General features: G+C 40.0%; 1 protein-coding gene and 1 long non-coding RNA gene across 2 annotated transcripts in view; both read left to right on the top strand.

The window, feature by feature from the left end:
• Positions 1-17,030, top strand: part of UBE2H (ubiquitin conjugating enzyme E2 H) — a 41,034-nt gene that overhangs the window by 7,007 nt on the left and 16,997 nt on the right. The gene's annotated exons all lie outside the window — the stretch shown is intronic.
• Positions 10,189-17,029, top strand: LOC131593069 (uncharacterized). The gene is made up of 3 exons (XR_009280761.1): positions 10,189-11,500; positions 13,395-13,561; positions 14,793-17,029. It is a non-coding gene; the product is annotated as an uncharacterized LOC131593069 (long non-coding RNA).

Below are 17,030 nucleotides of genomic sequence, written 5' to 3'. Positions count from 1 at the left end.
ATAACATTTTTATTATTATTTTTATTATTTTTATTATTATTATTTTTTTACAATATGAAATGTGAATTACAGATGTGGGTGTGTGTGTGTCTCACTGTGTGCATTCCCTCCTTTCACTCCCTCCATTTCCCTGTGGATTTTGTCCATGTATTTCTGGAATAATGAACATAGAGCCCCGCTCTTTGTTTTTCCTCACCAAAATAGAGCTCTCGTGACTGAAGGATCGTCCGACCTTGTCATCTCTGCTTTCCACTGGCTCATGCAGCCCCTGTGGATTCCAGCAGGAGCCTCTGGATGGGATGGATCCCAGGGAAATGGGCTGACTTGCTTTTGTTGCTGGCAGAACTGTGAGGTTCTCACTTTGCTTTTCATTATTTTTTATTTTCCTTATTTATTTTTTTTTATTCCTTATTTTTATTCCTTATTTTTTTTAAATTTTATTATTTTATTTTATTGATTTATTGGTTTATTTTTTCAAATTTTATTATTTTATTGATTTATTTTTATTGATTCCTTTATTGATTTATTTTTATTGATTTATTTTTTCTTGATTTATTTTTGTTGATTTATTTTTATTATATTTTGTATTTATTATATTTTATATTTATTATTTTCTTTATTATTTTTATTATTATTTTGTTTTTATTTTTTAAATTTAATTTTATTTATTATATTTTATCTTTATTATATTAGTTACTAATTTTTATTATTTTATTTTTATTTTTAAATTTAATTTTATTTATTATATTATTCTATTTATTATATTACTCTATTTATTATATTATTCTATTTATTAATTTTCATTATTATTTTATTTTTATTATTTTTTTTAAATTTTATTTTATTTTTTTCACCTCCTTGGGGTGCTCAGAGCTGTTTGTTTCTGGGTGTGGAATGCTGGATCTTGGAGAGGAGTGCAAGGATTCACTCTCCCATCCCCAAGTCAGTCTCTTCCCAAGTTTTTCCATCTGCTGTCCCCCCTTATCCCATCTCCTTCATCACCTCCTCATCCTCACTCTCCATCTTTTCCCAGCTCCTCAGCCTCCCCAGGGATCTGAGGCTGGATGAAATCTCTGGGAAAACACCGATTTTACCCCATTTTGTGTTCCCAGTAATTCCTGCCTCGCTTCTACCTTCAGGACCCGGCCACTCTTTCATTTCACATCTTCCAGGAGCATCCTCTACCCTTCCATCACTTTTCCCTGGATCAAATTGATTCACCCTTCCAGGAGAATCCAAATCCCTCCCAAACCTTGGCAGGAGGTGCTGGAGATGAGTGGAGGGATCCCTGTGGATCATTTGTGAACTCAGCTCTGTCAGCTTCAATCCCTTTCAACCGGGAATTACTGAGCAGGGCTGGATCTCCTGCATCATCCTCGTCCAGGAGATGATGGAGACTCCCAAATATTCGTGACTCAGCCTGAGGAAGGGATTGTTTTATTCATAAATTGGATTCAACAATTGGATTGTTTTATTCATGCTGAGGGTCAGGTGCTGCTTTTCCAGAAATTGCTGCGTTTCCCTTTGCGTTCTTTCCTCGGAATCGTTACAAGAAAAGAGCAGAAAATGGATTTTATTTTTTTTAGGGATTTTAGATTTGATTTTTTTAGGGACAAATGGAGCACCTGGGTGGATTATTCTGAAAGGTTTTACAATGTCTGGCTTTAAATTGTTTTCTTTTATTTTTTTGGTGTTATTTCCTTAAAAAATGAATGTTTTGAATTTGATAATGTGGGGTTTTTTTGGGAAAAGTCTACATTGTTGCCTTTTAGAGCAGCTTCACCCTGGAGGCTTTGTGTCATACCCTATGAAAGGCTGAGGTTAAAAGCTGACAGTTGATTATTAAATAAATTTTGCTTTTTGTGCCAAATTCCAGGGGGCTTTTACCTGCCTTTGGGCAGTGGCAGAGGGGATTTGGGGTGGAAATTCGAGCTGTGTTAGGAATAAAGGAATGGGATCGAGGGAAGAGGAATCCTGGAGGCAGGAATGGCATTGAAAGCTGAGCTTTGCACCAGGGCCAGGCACTGTCTGGCTGTAAAATCCAGGATTTTGATAAAACAAACCCATTTTTTGGGCTAGGAGCAGCTATTTACACAATTTACCAAGCATAACCCCTGAAAAAAACCCAAACCAGCGTGTGACACCGAGCCTGAGCGTCCCAGATTAACCTCCACCAGTAGATTAATGGATGCAAAGTTGAAAAGATTGATAAATTATTAACTTAACCACGTTGGCAACTTTTTTTTTTTAAGTTTTTTTTTTTATTTTTTGTGGGTTGTGGTGCTTTGTTTTGTCTCAGTGCTGGCAGGTTCAGGCCTGCTCTGAGGCTGTGTCCGAGGAGACACCCGATTTCTGCAGCAGGAAAAGCTGCCTGAGAACACAACCCTGGCTTGTCTGAGCAGAGATTGAAAATGATTTTGTTCTTAAAGGGAGTTTCTAAATGAAAATGCTGTTTTAAAAGTTGGTTTTGAAGCTCTTGGATCCCCAGAATGGCCACGGTTGGAGAGTTAAGACTCCTCTTGGTTCTAGGAAATGAAGCTGCTCCTTCAAGCCTTGCTCAGTGGAGTGTGAGTGTTGTGTGAAGCCAGAATAATTTATTTTTTTAGTTTGAAAAGGACCAAATTTAGCTTTCAAATGCACTTGGGGAGGGGAATTGTTGACTTTTTTTAAAACATAATATTGGGAGATCTGCACTGAGAGGAACCTGGTGCTTGTGGAAGCTGGAGGAGCAGCACATGGGTGGGAAGGACCTTAAAAATCATCCACTTTCCACCCAAAATGTGGACAGGGACATTTTCCACCATCCCAGGGTGTTCCAAGCCCTGTCCAGCCTGGCCTTGGGCATTTCCAGGGGATGGGAAACCCTGGAATTGGTACAGGACAAAGCCCAAAGCTTTCCTTTGGCTCCTGGCTGTTCCCAAACTGATTTGTTCAGGGAAAAATCCTATTTAATCTATACTTTTTTTAAAAATTATCCTTTTATTTCCCTAGTTTATTCTTCTTTTTAGGAACAGGGAGAGGTTTCTCCCTGCTGCTAAATGGGGTGAAAGCCACTCCATCAGGGGAATCCACCTCTCCATCATCACCCTCTCCTTTCTGCTGAGGGCATCTGAAACTTGATTTTGTTTTTCTTGTGTCTGATGCCATTAATTCAGACTCGGTGACCTTCCCCCTCAGATCTCCAAAACCAACAGGCCTGGACCCGGTTTCACGTGGCAGCCAGGAAGGTTTTAAACCTCACAAAGCCCCGGCTGCTTTCCCGCTGAGCTCATGTTCTGCAGCACTGGGATCTTTCCGAAGGCACCCACATCCCCCTGGGCTGTGCTGCTGAATTTTAGCGACTCTCTAAACACTAAGCCAGCTTTAGAAACTTTGTTTGAATAAGGAGACAGTCAGGGGTTGATTTTTTTTTTAATTTTTTTTTTTTTTTTTTTTTTTTGGGGAAAGGCTTCGCTTGGGAATCTTCAATTCCAAAGTCAATCCTCAATTCCAAAATAAAGGGAATAATCCTTCCAGGAGTGCAGCAGTTATGCTGGGAATGTCAGATCTCTGACAGTGGTTACACTGATTTATTCCTTGCTGCTCCTGAAGTCACCTCCTACTTTTTGTTTCCCACTTTTTATTTTTAATTTTTTTTTTCTTCTTTTGAGGCTGTGTCGGTGTTGAATTGAGGGAAGCAGTGGAAATAAGGAAGCTGAATGATCAGTGCTTTGTTTGACATCGTTGGTAACTTAATACTCCTGGCTCAGGGGAGGAATCCGTGCCTGGAGATTGGAGAAAGCTCAGATCCCAGCAGGAGAATGTGCTTTGAGAAGGGCTGGGTTGAAAATTTGGGATGTCAGAAATCAGATCCCGGTAAGTGAAGAGCCAGAGCCTGTGTTCCTTGAAAGGGAAGGTATGTGAGGAGGTGTTAACTCACCCTGCTCTCACTGGAGCTGCTCCACGCTTTTTTAAACTCCTCTAAAGCTCCAGGGTCTCGGATTTAAACTGATTTTTGTCAGCTGCACCTTGCTCAGAATCCACTGGTTTTATTCCTTCGTGGTTTCTGCCACGTTTTGTTTAGCCATAAAAAGATCATTTTAAACGTTGGCCTGGTTTGGAGCAAAAAATTCCCTAGAAAATAACCTGAAAACTGGGAAGAGGAGGCAAAACCAGCGTGGTTTGTACATGGAGAAAACCCAGACCCCCAGTTTGGCAGGACTGAGGAAATATTCCCACTTTCTTTCAGCAAATCAAACTCTGAACCCTGCTTGAGTCCCTGCTTGAAGTAAAATTGAGACTTGAGCCTTGCCAGATGAAATTAAAGATCCCCTAAAATTGAGCTGATGAGCAATAGTGCCCCTAATGGATCCTTTTCATCCCTTATTTTGTGTTTCAGGCTTTGCCACAACTTTGTTTTTCCTGTGAAATCAGGAAATTTGTTGACCCTGTGTTTAAACCAGGTGCCCATGCTGGTGCTAAACTGAATTTTAGACATTTTGGGAGTAGTTTGGGGAGGAGAGGGCTGTGTTTGGCTCTTCTGGTGTGTCCCAGATCCTCGTGTTGGGATTTGGAGCTGCTCTCCCTGACCTGCATCGGAATTCCTGCGGCTCCTGTGCTCCCAAGCTTTTTAAATGTCAGTTCTCTGGAAAAAAAATCAGAATTTTTTCCTCACTTCAGCAGGATTTCTTGTAAAAGACTGAGGGGGAACAAAAGATTTGCTGGTTACACCTGTTTAAATGTAGCAAGAAATGGATTTGTGGGGTTTGTGCAGGGATTCTGGTGCTGCTGCTGCCTCTTCTCAACTCTGTGCACGTTTAGGGCTTTGGGGCTTTTTTCCCTGTTAGTTTTTCTTGGATAAGTGAGAATTGTGTGTGAGAAAAGTTTATACCACAACAAACCTGGTCTATGGAAAATGTGGGAATCAGATGATCTTTAAGGGTCCCTTCCACCCCAAAATTCCACAATAAGTGGCTGCTCAGAGTCTGAACCAGCATCTCTGTCTCCTTAGAGGCAAATATTGTGCTGATAAATGTTACATTTGCTGTAGTTTTTTTTCTTTTTGGACTTTTAAAATTTTGCAGGGGCTTCCTGCTCAGTTTGGCTGGGATATAACAGAGTTCTGCAGGTTCAGGAGATGCATTAATGAGGTTTTTTAAAGAGTTTTGGATATTTTTTTAGCTTTTCAGTAGCCACTGAGCCCTTTAAATTGTCCTCTTGGTGGCTCTTGGTGCCTTCCAGAGTCACAGATTTCTCTGTAGCCACCCCAAATTCGGTGTCATTCAGGCATTTCAGGATATTCTGTGTGTGAGCTTCTCTTGTCAGTTTTCTCCAGACTTGGGAGGTGAAACCTGGGCTATCTGAACTCCATAATCCTCTTTAATAATCCAGATTTTATTTCCAGGGGCAGCTGGGAATCAGCTGCTGAGCATCCCAGCAAAAAGTGGACAGGGCTGCGATGCCGAATGCTTTGATATTCTTTTACAAAGTGCTTCAAACAGCAAAATAAACCCTGAAAGAGGGTGGAGAACATTCCCCTAATTCTCTCAGGAGATGGGATGGATCAGAAGCAGGATCCACTTGGCTCAGGCAGCTCCTGTGGGGTCCAGATTTCCCATTTTGGGTCTCCTGGAGCCTCCCAGGAGGCAGCAGGACTTTGCCACGTGCACATCCCTCTCTCAGGAAGCGGCTGGAGCTGCCACAGGCGTCACAGAAACCCACATCAGCTGGTTTTTAGGTCATTACCAGACTGGACTAAATTTAGCCTGTGAGCCAGAAGTGGGAGGTTTTGTATCCAAATTCCTGCCCCATCCCTATTTCTGGAGCATCTGTACCCCACAGCCTCTGCTGAAATTCCCATTTCTTTTTAATCCCAGCAGGCAGGGACAAGGCTGAGCTTGGCTTGGGAAGTTCCTGGATGAGGAAGTGGAGGTGGAATTGCAGGGAAGAGGAACAGGACATGGAGTTTCTTTATGGATGAAAGCTTTGAGTCCCATTTTGAGCTGCCAGAGTGGCCAAGAGGTGAATCCTGTCCCATTTTTTTGTGGATGGATCAGCTCCACATCCCAAAAAAAACCATGGCTTGCTGAGCTCTGGTTGCTGCTGGAGATTTGTGTAGGTTTAGGGTGGGAACAGCTCAGGGTAAAGGGAGAAAACCACTTTTCTCATTACCCTTTAAATTTATCTCAAGTAAGGAATGTTCCCACTTTTACATTTTTATATATTTTTATTTTTTTTTCCCCTTTCCAAGCCCCACATCTCTGCTAAAATTGTCAAATGGCAGAGATGAGTAAAGGGGAGGAAAATAAGTCACTGTGGCAGCACAAGGGAAAATTGCTGGGAGCAGTGTGTTGGTTCTATAATTCCAAGCTGTCTTTATTTCAACTTCCTTGATTGTTGCAGGATCCTGCTTCTTTGCACACTGGTTAATTGGTTTTTGGTTTTTTTTTTTTTTCTTTTGTGGATTAGTAATATTGTCCTCCAGAACAGTTTCAAGTGTGTCAAGGCTGCTTAATTCTGATTTATTAAAGAAGGCTGTGATAAATGTGTGTCTTTGAGAGCCTGGCTGGCTCTGCTGGAGGTCACCTGGAATTCAGAGCATCTGGCAGAGGTCGGCTCCAGGCTTTTTGTTCTGTGCTGGGGAAAACTCAGGGGGGGTTTTATCAGCTCCTCTCTGAAGGAGGAGACACTTCAAACTTGGTGACAAAATCCCACTTTTTCAGGCAGCTGCACCTGCTAACGACTAAACTGTTAATTAGTTTTTAGTGCACTTGCAGTGGTGTTCTTTTGTCTCTCCTATAATGGGGATTCAAAGAGATGATGTCAAGGAATCTCCTGTTTCAGCTGAATTTAACTAATGATGAGAAAACTCTGCCTTCACTCCAAAGCTCCCCAAGACACCCTAAAAACTGGGAATTGCAGAATCCTGACACCACCATTTATCCTGGTGGTGTGGGGTGTATTCCAGGCCTGATCCCAAAGCTCAACTTCAATTTTCAATTGACTGCTGGTATTTTTTCTTTTCCTTCTTTTCTGCTGCACTATAACAAACCCCAGGTAAAGTTATTCCTGCAGGGATCCTCTGGGTGAGTTTTTCTTCCTGCAGCTCTCTGAAACACGAGGACATCAATTTGGGGATGGCTGATTTATAAAACTCCCCTGGGCTCTGTCTTTTCTTTTCACACGAGTGCTGAGCCTCTCGTTAGGGAGTTGAGAGGGAAATGGGATAATTAATCCTGAGCAGATGTGCTAGAACAAGAGACAGGAGCAGGGGTTTGGATGAGCTGCTCCTGATTCCAGAGGATCCCTCTGGCCTGGTTTCCCTCCCTGAGTGGATTTGGTGCTTTTGGGTAGGGAAATTTAATTTTAATTTATTATTATTATTATTATTATTATTATTATTATTATTATTATTATTATTTTCATTATTATTATTATTATTTTCATTATTATTTTCATTATTATTTTCATCATTTTCATCATTTTCATCATTATAATTTTCATCATTATCATCATTATTATCATCATTATCTATATAAAATTATTATTTTAATATTCTTTTATTTCCAATATTGCTTATTATTTTAAAATATTTTAAAATATTTTAAATATTTATTAAATATTATTTATTACTTTATTTCCAATATTACTTATTATTTTTAACATTTTAAAATATTTAAAATTTTAATATTTATTAAATATTATTTATTATTTTATTTCCAATATTACTTATTATTATTAAATATTTTAATAATAATAAATAATATAATAATAATATAAATAAGTATTTATTTATAAATATTACTTATATTTACTTATAAATAATATTAATATTTACGTATAAATAATAAGTAAAATATTATTTTATTTCCAATATTACTTATTATTTTTAAATATTTTACAATACTTTAAAATATTTTTAATATTTATTAAATATTATTTATTATTTAATTTCCAAGAGTTTCCAGCAGTGAGAGCACATTCCAAACTCCACCAGGGAAATATCCCAATCTTTCTCCACCTCTCTCTCCTCTGCATTTTGGAGGAATCTGTGTGGCCACAGTGACCTGGATTTTGTGTTCCTGGGTTTTACCAGCACCTTCTGGAAAAATAATTCCATTTTTCCTTTCCTTTGATTGTGGTGGTGCCACCTGAGCCAAACTGACTTTAAGGAACCCTTCCAGTGCCTTAAGGGGGCTTAAAAAAGGAGTTCTTTAATTAATTAAATTCAATTTTTAAAAAAAAAAATTAAATTTAATTTTATTAATTAAATTTAACTAATTAAAAAAGGAGGGAGAGGGATCTGGAAGGGCCTTGGAGGGAGAGGATGAGGGGGAATGGCTGAAAACTGAGAGAGGGGAGTTTGAGATGGGAAATTGAGAGGGAATTCCTGCCTGGGCAGGTGGATGATCTTTAACAATTCCATGATTTTAATCCCTGCCTTCCTGGGGAAAAAGCTTCCCATAAAGAAATTCCCAGTGTTTGAGAAGAGCTTGGACCTTTTCCTTCTGCTTCTGGTGCAGCTGCTGAGCAAAGGAAAAATCTCCAAAACTTAGAAACCATAAAAAAAAATTAAAAATTGATATTTTTATCAATTATATATATCAATTTATACCTGCCTTCATCATCACAATTATCCTGGGATTTGGGCTCTCCCAACTCCTGGCTCTGGTGTTTTCCCAGCTCTGCCTTCCCAAATATTCCCAAATCCAAACAAAGCTCCCAAGGCTTTGCTGGCTCCTGCTTTTCCTCTGCTGGTGTTTGGGGATCATTGTTAATTCTTTGTTAATCTCTCTCCTGTCTTCCTCTGGAACAAAATTTATCTTTAAACCTTCAACTTGCAGGAAAATCCTGTCCAATTAATCCCTTGGGAAAAGCCCAAAAACCCTTTGGAAGTGCTTGAGACTTAAAATCATATTTTTTTTTTTGGGGTGAGAGTTGTTCTTGGTGCAAAAGCTGATGGTGGGAGCTGGATGCAGGAGGAATTTTTGGGATTAAAGGAAGCACCAACCTGATTTCCTGAATTTCTGAGGTTGATAAATGAACTTTTTGCAGGTGGTTTTGGTGATGAAATGAACTTTTTGCAGTTGTTTTCGTGATTAACTTTAATCAGTCTTTTTAATTGACATTTTAAGCAGAATTGGCCAGGCTGGGTTGAGCTTGGAGCAGTGGAAGATGTTCCTGCAGGTGGAACTGGATGGTTTGAAGGTTTCATTCCATCCCAAACCAGGCTGTGATCCCACTTTTCCAGAGTTATTGCCTTGATGGGTGGGAATTACCTTGGGAATTGCATGTTTGTGTTTTCTCAGGATTCATCCATACACTGAAATCCCACCTGACCCGGCAGAAAGCAGAAATATTTATTATTCTAATATTTATTATTTAAAATATATTATATATTCTATATTTTATATATATAATATATATACACTATATGTATATTCTATATTACATATAGAATATATTTATTTAGAAATATTTATTCTAATATTTATTATTTAGAAGATATTATATATTCTATATTATATATATATTATATATACTATATATATTCTATATTATATATAATATATTTATTTATTTAGAAATATTTATTATTCTAATATTTATTATTTAGAAGATATTATATATTCTATATTTTATATATATATTATATATATACACTATATATATTCTATATTATATATAGAATATATTTATTTAGAAATATTTATTATTCTAATATTTATTATTTAGAAGATATTATATATTCTATATTCTATATATTATATATATAATATATTTATTTTCTATATTATATATATAATATAATTATTTATTTAGAAATATTTATTATTCTAATATTTATTATTTAGAATATATTATATATTCTATGTTATATATATAATATATATTCTCTATTATATATATAATATATTTATTTATTTAGAAATATTTATTATTCTAATGAATAGAATAAATTCTATTTATTAATAGAAATAAACCTTTAAAACTCTTTACATTTTAATAGAAAAATAATAATAGAAAATAATATAATAGTAGAAAATAATTTTAAATAATGATAATAATTATTAGTTAAAATAATAATAATAATAATTGAATAGAAAATAATTGAATAGAAAATAATTGAATAGAAAATAATCAAGAATAGGAAATAATTCTTTAAATGCACTATTTCTACTCCTTTAAATGCCAAAAAATTCAGGGACAAAGCAGCTCAGCTGTTTTCAGCCAGCCCTGAGGATGTTGGGTGTGTTTTTGGGATGCCACAGTGCCCCAGTGGCCTCATTCCATTGGGAGGATGAGGAGGATAATTGATTTAATAGCCCTGACAGTGGAATGTTGGATTGCTGGAGGAATTTCTGTACTAAACCCTGGCATGCAGGAAACTCCTGCACCTTTTCCTGCTGTTTCTTGGTGTGTGGCTTTGTGGTGGTTTTAATGTTGGGGGTGACCTGAAAAGAAGGAAAATTGTATAAATTTCAGTTGTGTGGAAGCAGGGTGCTTGTTCCTAAATCACTTTTTAGGGGTTTTTCTGCTTTGGGAAATCGTGGTTGTTGGAACTTGGTTGGGTCTGTGATTCAGGTTTGGGATTTGTGCTAAAATCCCAACGGAATTGTGTGGAAATCCTGCCTGAGCTGCTCCTTTAAAACACTTTAAACAAAACCAAGGAGGGGGAAAGCAAATCTGATCCCTCTGGAAATTCTGGCAGGGAGAGAAGGGAACAAATCCCATCCTCCAGGGTTTGGGAGGGATCTTTAAAAGGCACCCTCAGGTCCCCAACTCCGGAATATTTCCGTGTAGGATCGGAAAACAACCCCACTGTGGAGATAATTCCGTTTTCCTTGGTGCTTGGGGAGCAGGAAAGAAAAATCCCCCTGGATTCTGTTCCTGGCAGGCCATGGAGAGCTGATCACCCCCCTGCCAAAGGAGCAGGATCCCAGCCAGGACCATAAATGAGTTTCAAATGAGCCTTCCCAACTTCAGGAAGAATTTTGGGTGTAAACCCCTTCCACAGGTTTGACGTTCATCCCGATTTTCCATTGCTTGTGAGCTGCTCTCTGCCTTCTCTGCTGCACTTGAGGTTCACAAGGTTGGCAGAATTTCACTTGTTCTTGAAGAAATTGCATTTTTAGTAGTGTTTTGAAAGGAACAAAAATCCCCAGGTGCCTCAGGAATGATCCACCCTGAAAAAAAAACCCCACCTGGAGCTGGTGGAGCTTCGTGTGCTCCTTCAAATTGGGTGCTGGGAAATCTGCACCGAAGCCAAACCAGGATTTTCCTCTGTGTTAATTCAGGAATTGCACTGATCTCAAGCCTAATTTCCACATTCAGTTGGCTTTTATTTCCTCCACCCATGCTGGAGAAATCCCAGAGGGTTTGGAGATTTATGTTTTAAAGCTCTTTTCTTTGAGGATTGGCAGATAAGAACCAGCAAGGCTCGGAAACTGCTGGAGCTTCTGGCTGAGGTAGCGGAGAATTCTGGAACAAACAACTGGGGAATGGCCTAAAAGCAGAGAGGGTAAGTTTAGATTTAATCTTAGGAGGAAATTCTTCCCTCTGAGGGTGGTGAAACCTTGGCACAGCTGGGCTGTGGCTGCCCCTGGATCCCTGGAATTATTTAAGGACAGAGCTTGGAGCACCCTGGGTCAGTGGAAGGTGTCCCCTTCCCACCCAAATTTTAGGATTCTGTGAGACATCAGTTGTTCCTACCCCCAAAATACCTTTGGGAGATTTTATAACACCTGGGTGAGAGGCAGTTCCCTGCTGGGAGTTTGGATTTTAAGCACAAAAGCCAATTATTGAAGAATTAAAGTTGAAGCAGCTTTTGTGAGCACAGAGCTGCCTCATTTTCCCTGGCACTGTCCAATTCTGTGAGCTCTGAGCCTGGTTTAGAGTTCAGTTCCCAGGCTGGAATTTCAAGCAGTTTGGTGCTGTCTCAGTTCTGAAAACCATGATTTAAAAATGTTTAAAATTTTAAAAATTAATTTATTCATTTAGTTAATTTAATTAAATTAAAATTTAATTATTAATTAAATTAAATTTAAATTTAATTATTAATTAAATTTAAAAAATAAAAAACATGTTGCAAGTGGGATCAGGAAATGCATCCCTGAGTATTTTCTGCTGGGGTTGGAAGGAACTCTACAAAACAACCCCAAGCTGGGGAGAACTCTGTTTTCCTTGGAGAGGTTTGGGGAGCCAGGAGAGCAAAAATCCTGCTGGATTCTGTTCCTGGCAGGCCATGGAGAGATCCTGAGCAGGACTTTGGAAGTTTTTCCTCCCCCTTGTGATAATTTAGCAGTTCAAGGTTCAATTTCTTTATAGGAATCCTCTCCCAGGCCTGATTTTATTTCTTTTTGAAGCATCCCAGCATTTATAAAAGCAGTTTAGAGGATTTCCCTGGTTTCACATTTCCTTAAGGCAGAGTTAGGCTGGAGTTTGAGCTGAGGATCAGCATTTTCCTCCTCACTCTCCATGGCCCAATTCAGCATCTTTTTTAGGCAAGGAAAGATCCTGGCAATGGGCAGCAGGGAGGATGTGGAATCTGCCTCCAGAGCTGGACCTGCTCCATGCCAAAGCTAAATTTAATCTTAATTTACAATATTTCCTTTGACACTTTCTCCTTCCTGCCACAAAACCCTTTTATCTTGTTTAAAATCAAGACCTTGACATAATTCTAGATTTTTTTTATTAGTAGTATTATTATTTTTTTTTTCCCTAAATAAGCTCTTGCCAAAACTCAGCTCTTGGCATCCTCTGCATCTGCTTTTGAGTGCAAACATCTCATCCCAAGGGTTTTCCAGCAGGAGGAGATGGATGTTTGTCCCTTTGGGGCTTTGAGAGGCACTTTCTAAATGACTCTGGAGGTTTCTGTGAGTGAAAAATCCCTAAAATCTACAAAAAACTTAACCCAAACTCCCCTTGAGGGAAAAAGCCTTTAAAATAATATATTTTTTTCCCCCACAGAAGACTAAATTGGAGAATTATTTGAATATGTGAAAGCAATTTACTTTTAGGAGAAGTGCTGAAATTCTTGTAAATCATGTGATGAGGTCCAGCCCCAAATTACACTTAAATCTTGGGCTTGGTGTCAGGTTTAGCACAGGTTTAGGGTCACACTCAGCCCTGTGGTTTCACAACTGTGGTTTCTCTTTCACAAGAGTTTCAGCACTTCTTGAATCCTCCCAAAGAGGAAATCAACCCTTGCCAGCACACCTGGAAAAAAAATCAAAAAATTGTATTTTCTCCTCCTGATATTTCTCTGAAAACACACTTGAAATTCCTGGCTGGTTTGAGAAGTTGATGATTTATCCACAAAATACTCAATTCCACCACTGTGTCCCATTTCCATGGAAACCAACTTCTCTGGGTGGGAGTTTGGAGTGGTGCAAATAATAAATGTGGTGCTTCAGCTCAGGGACAGATGTGTGGCCACCAGAACGATTCCAGTTCCATCCTCAGTGCTCCTGCATCCAGCTCTGGCTCAGATCTGCCTCCCTCAGCTGAAACTCAGAGAATTCTTCTGCTTCCTGATTATTTCCAGCTCTCATGGAATTCTCCTGGCAAGCTCAGGCATCAGGTCAGAGTGGAATCCTGGGGATGTTTTTGCCTCTCCAGTCCTCATTTTGTGCAGTTTCTCCCTGTAGGATCTATTTAAGGAGTTTGCTCATTGATAGTTGCTTTTAATTAGGTGTTAATTACACCTTTCCTATCCCTGTTTGGCTTTTCCTGAGGATTTTTTTTCCTGATTTAAGGAAATCTTGTGGAGGTGGCTCTGTTGCTGTGGTCACACTTTGAGCTTTATTGATCCCAACTCCCTTCCATCAAATCCAATCCCTTTGAGAATTCCTGTGCCAACTTCTCCTCACCTTGATGGATTTATCTCCCTGCCAGGACCTGTGGAGGTTCTGAGGGATTGGTATCCACTGATGGGATGGAGGGAATTCCTTGGAATTCCTGGTGCCACTGCTGCACCAAGTCTGTTCCAATCTCTCATGTGAAAAATAAAATAACAGGATCATGGAATTTTAGTTGGGAAAAAAACCTCTGAGATCTTCGAGTCCAACCGTTCCCAGCACTGCCCCACCTTGTCCCCAGGTGTCACATCCACAGGGCTTGGAAATCCCTCCAGGAATGGGCACTTCCCCCCTGCCCTGGGCATTTCCAGTGCCTGATCCCCCTTTCCATGGAGGAATTTTCCCTAAAATCCACCCTGAGGCTCCCCTGGCCCAGCCTGAGTCCGTTCCCTCTCCTCCTGTCCCCGTTCCCTGGGATAAGATCCCAAATCCCCCCCGGCTGTCCCCTCCTGTCAGGGAGTTGTGCAGAGCCAGAAATTCCCCCTGATCCCCCTTTTCTCCAGGCTGAGCCCCTTCCCATCTCCCTCAGGAATTCTCCAGCCCCTTCCCATCTCCCTCAGGAATTCTCCAGACCCTTCCCATCTCCCTCAGGAATTCTCCAGCCCCTTCCCATCTCCCTCAGGAATTCTCCAGCCCCTTCCCAGCTCCCTCAGGAATTCTCCAGCCCCTTCCCATCTCCCTCAGGAATTCTCCAGACCCTTCCCATCTCCCTCAGGAATTCTCCAGCCCCTTCCCATCTCCCTCAGGAATTCTCCAGCCCCTTCCCAGCTCCCTCAGGAATTCTCCAGCCCCTTCCCATCTCCCTCAGGAATTCTCCAGACCCTTCCCCAACTCTTCTCCCTTCCATGGATAAAAATTCCAATATGCACCTGCCTTTTTTTTTCCTCAAGTTGAAACTTTTTAAGGGAGCAGCAGAGCACTGAGGAGGGCACTGAATGAATTTCTTTTCCTTAGGAAAAGGGCAGCTCTATCCAGCTTGGAATGGGATTCACTTTGTCTTCTTGTGGTGTTTCTGGTGAAGGAAAAGCAGGTTTGGAGCTTGGAGTGGAGGAAAATGCTGACTTGGTTTGTGCTGGGTTCAGAGCAGCCAACTCGTCTGCAAAGTATCTCCAGGGAAAATCTGACTTTTCCTTCTACCTTTTCCTTATTACTCTGATTTTTTTTGGCACAAAAATGGCTGGAAATCAGCCAGATGTAAATCACTAGAAGCTCCAAAGAAAGAAAAGCAGGCTGGAGGCTTTGCTGGAACAGCATTTCCTTCTCCCCAAATCCCTGTTTTCATCTGGAAAATGCCTTTTGCTTCCCAGCAAAATTCCTCTCTGTGGGGTCAGCAGTGACCAAGGGAAATTTGCCATCTTTATGTGAAATCGGGAGGATAATTGAATTGTGGAATAATTGAAGAATTCTTTTTCTTCTGTGTGATTTCTTCCCTCAGGCAGGTAAAACCTGCTGAGAGAAGTGGCCAAGAATGATTTTTTTTTTTCCTGAAGCAAAGCAGCGTTTCCCACAAGGAAACTCCTGTGTGCAGTAAAATGAAAACTCAGCAGCCAGGCACAGGTTCAGGTATAAATTCACAATTCCTGACCTTCCCAGGGTGTTTTTGGCAGGAAACAGAGCTGGTGTTGTCTTACAAGGAGTGAAACCCCCTCTGTGCTGGGCTGTCCCTGCTTCATTTGTCACCAAGGGAAAGGTGTTGGTGCTCTGAGCTCTCCAGGAGTGCTTTGCTGTCCTTTTTTTTTCCTGTGTCCTGTAGGATTGAAATCTGTGGCTTTCAGAGCTGTGGGATTCCTGGAAAAAATCCAATTCAGAGCTGTGGAATCCCAGAATTTTGTGGGTTGGAGAGACCTTAAAGATCCAGGATGCTCCAAGCCCAGCCTGACCTTGGACATCCCAGGGATCCAGGGGCTGGAATGCCAGGAATTCCTTCCCAAATCCCATCCATCCCTTCTCTCTGCCACTGGGAAACCATTCCCTGTGTCCTCTCCTTCCCGACCTTTCCCAAATTCCAGCTCTCCTGGAGCCCCTCCAGGCCCTGGAATGTGCTGGATGCTCTCCCTGGATCCTTCCCTTCTCCAGGAGAACATTCCCAGTTTTCCCAGCCTGGCTCTGGAGCAGAGGGAAACCTTTGGAGCAGCTCCAGCTTCCTCTGCTGTCGACCCCAGAGCTGGATCTGGCTGCAGGTGGAATCTCACCAGGGCAGAGTAGAGGGAGAATCCAGAGGAAGGAAAAGTTGGGATTTGCCCCAGGAATTGTTCAACAGAAGATCCTTGGATATATAAATAACAAAACCTGCGGTTGCTTTGCTTAAAGGGAGAAACTCTGAGGGTGCAGTGAGAATTCTTGGCTTGAGGAAAACCAGGATTTTAAATTTGGAATAATTTTAGCCCAGATTTCTCAACAAGTTTGCAACAAATCAAATGCTAAAAATCCACCTCTTGCTACTCCTCACTGCTTTTTTGTGGCCTTTATAACCTTTTTAACTTGTAAAAATCCTTTTTTTGGTTTTTTTTTTCTGGTGTCCTGCAGGGCTGGAGGAGCCTGAGGGAAGTTGGGAAAAACAGGAATAAAGGGAAAATAGGGATAAATATTCCTTAAAGCATCAAAACCCCGGTGATGGTTTCAGGTTCACCTGGGGATGCTGTATCAGGAAAAGGAGGGATTTTGGAGAAGAAAAATCAGTTTCCAAAGGTTTGAACTTGCCCACAGACCCCAAAATTCCATAAATCCTCAGGAATTCCATAAATCCTCGGGAATTCCATAAATCAAGCTGGATTTCTTTATTTTATTTTGGAAATCTATTCAGGTGTGGTGTTTGGTTTTCCTTCAAATTCAACCTCTGACACCTCAGATTTCCATAGGACAGGTGGTGTAAAGCTTTTTTATGGAAAAAAAATGAACTGGCTGAGTGTTAATCTCAGCTTGTAACTAATGTTAATTTTAAAGAAACCTAATGAAAGGATTTTTATTTTTTTTCCTTCTTTATTTTTTGTCTTGGGGTTAAATGTTTGCCAGGAAAAAGCCACTGAACCCTGTGAACACACAGAGCATCTGTAGGCCATGGTGTTCATCTGGGATTTGGGTGTGAAGTCAAATCTTAACAAATTTTTTATTATTATTTTATTTGATTTTTTATTATTATTATTTGTATTTATTTATAGTTATTTATGTATTATTGATATTTTTAATTATATT

The sequence above is a fragment of the Poecile atricapillus genome, chromosome Z, assembly GCF_030490865.1.
Source record: "Poecile atricapillus isolate bPoeAtr1 chromosome Z, bPoeAtr1.hap1, whole genome shotgun sequence".
Lineage (NCBI taxonomy): Eukaryota > Metazoa > Chordata > Aves > Passeriformes > Paridae > Poecile > Poecile atricapillus.
Note: the sequence above shows the minus strand (reverse complement) of the source record. Positions and strands in the feature narration are given on the sequence as shown.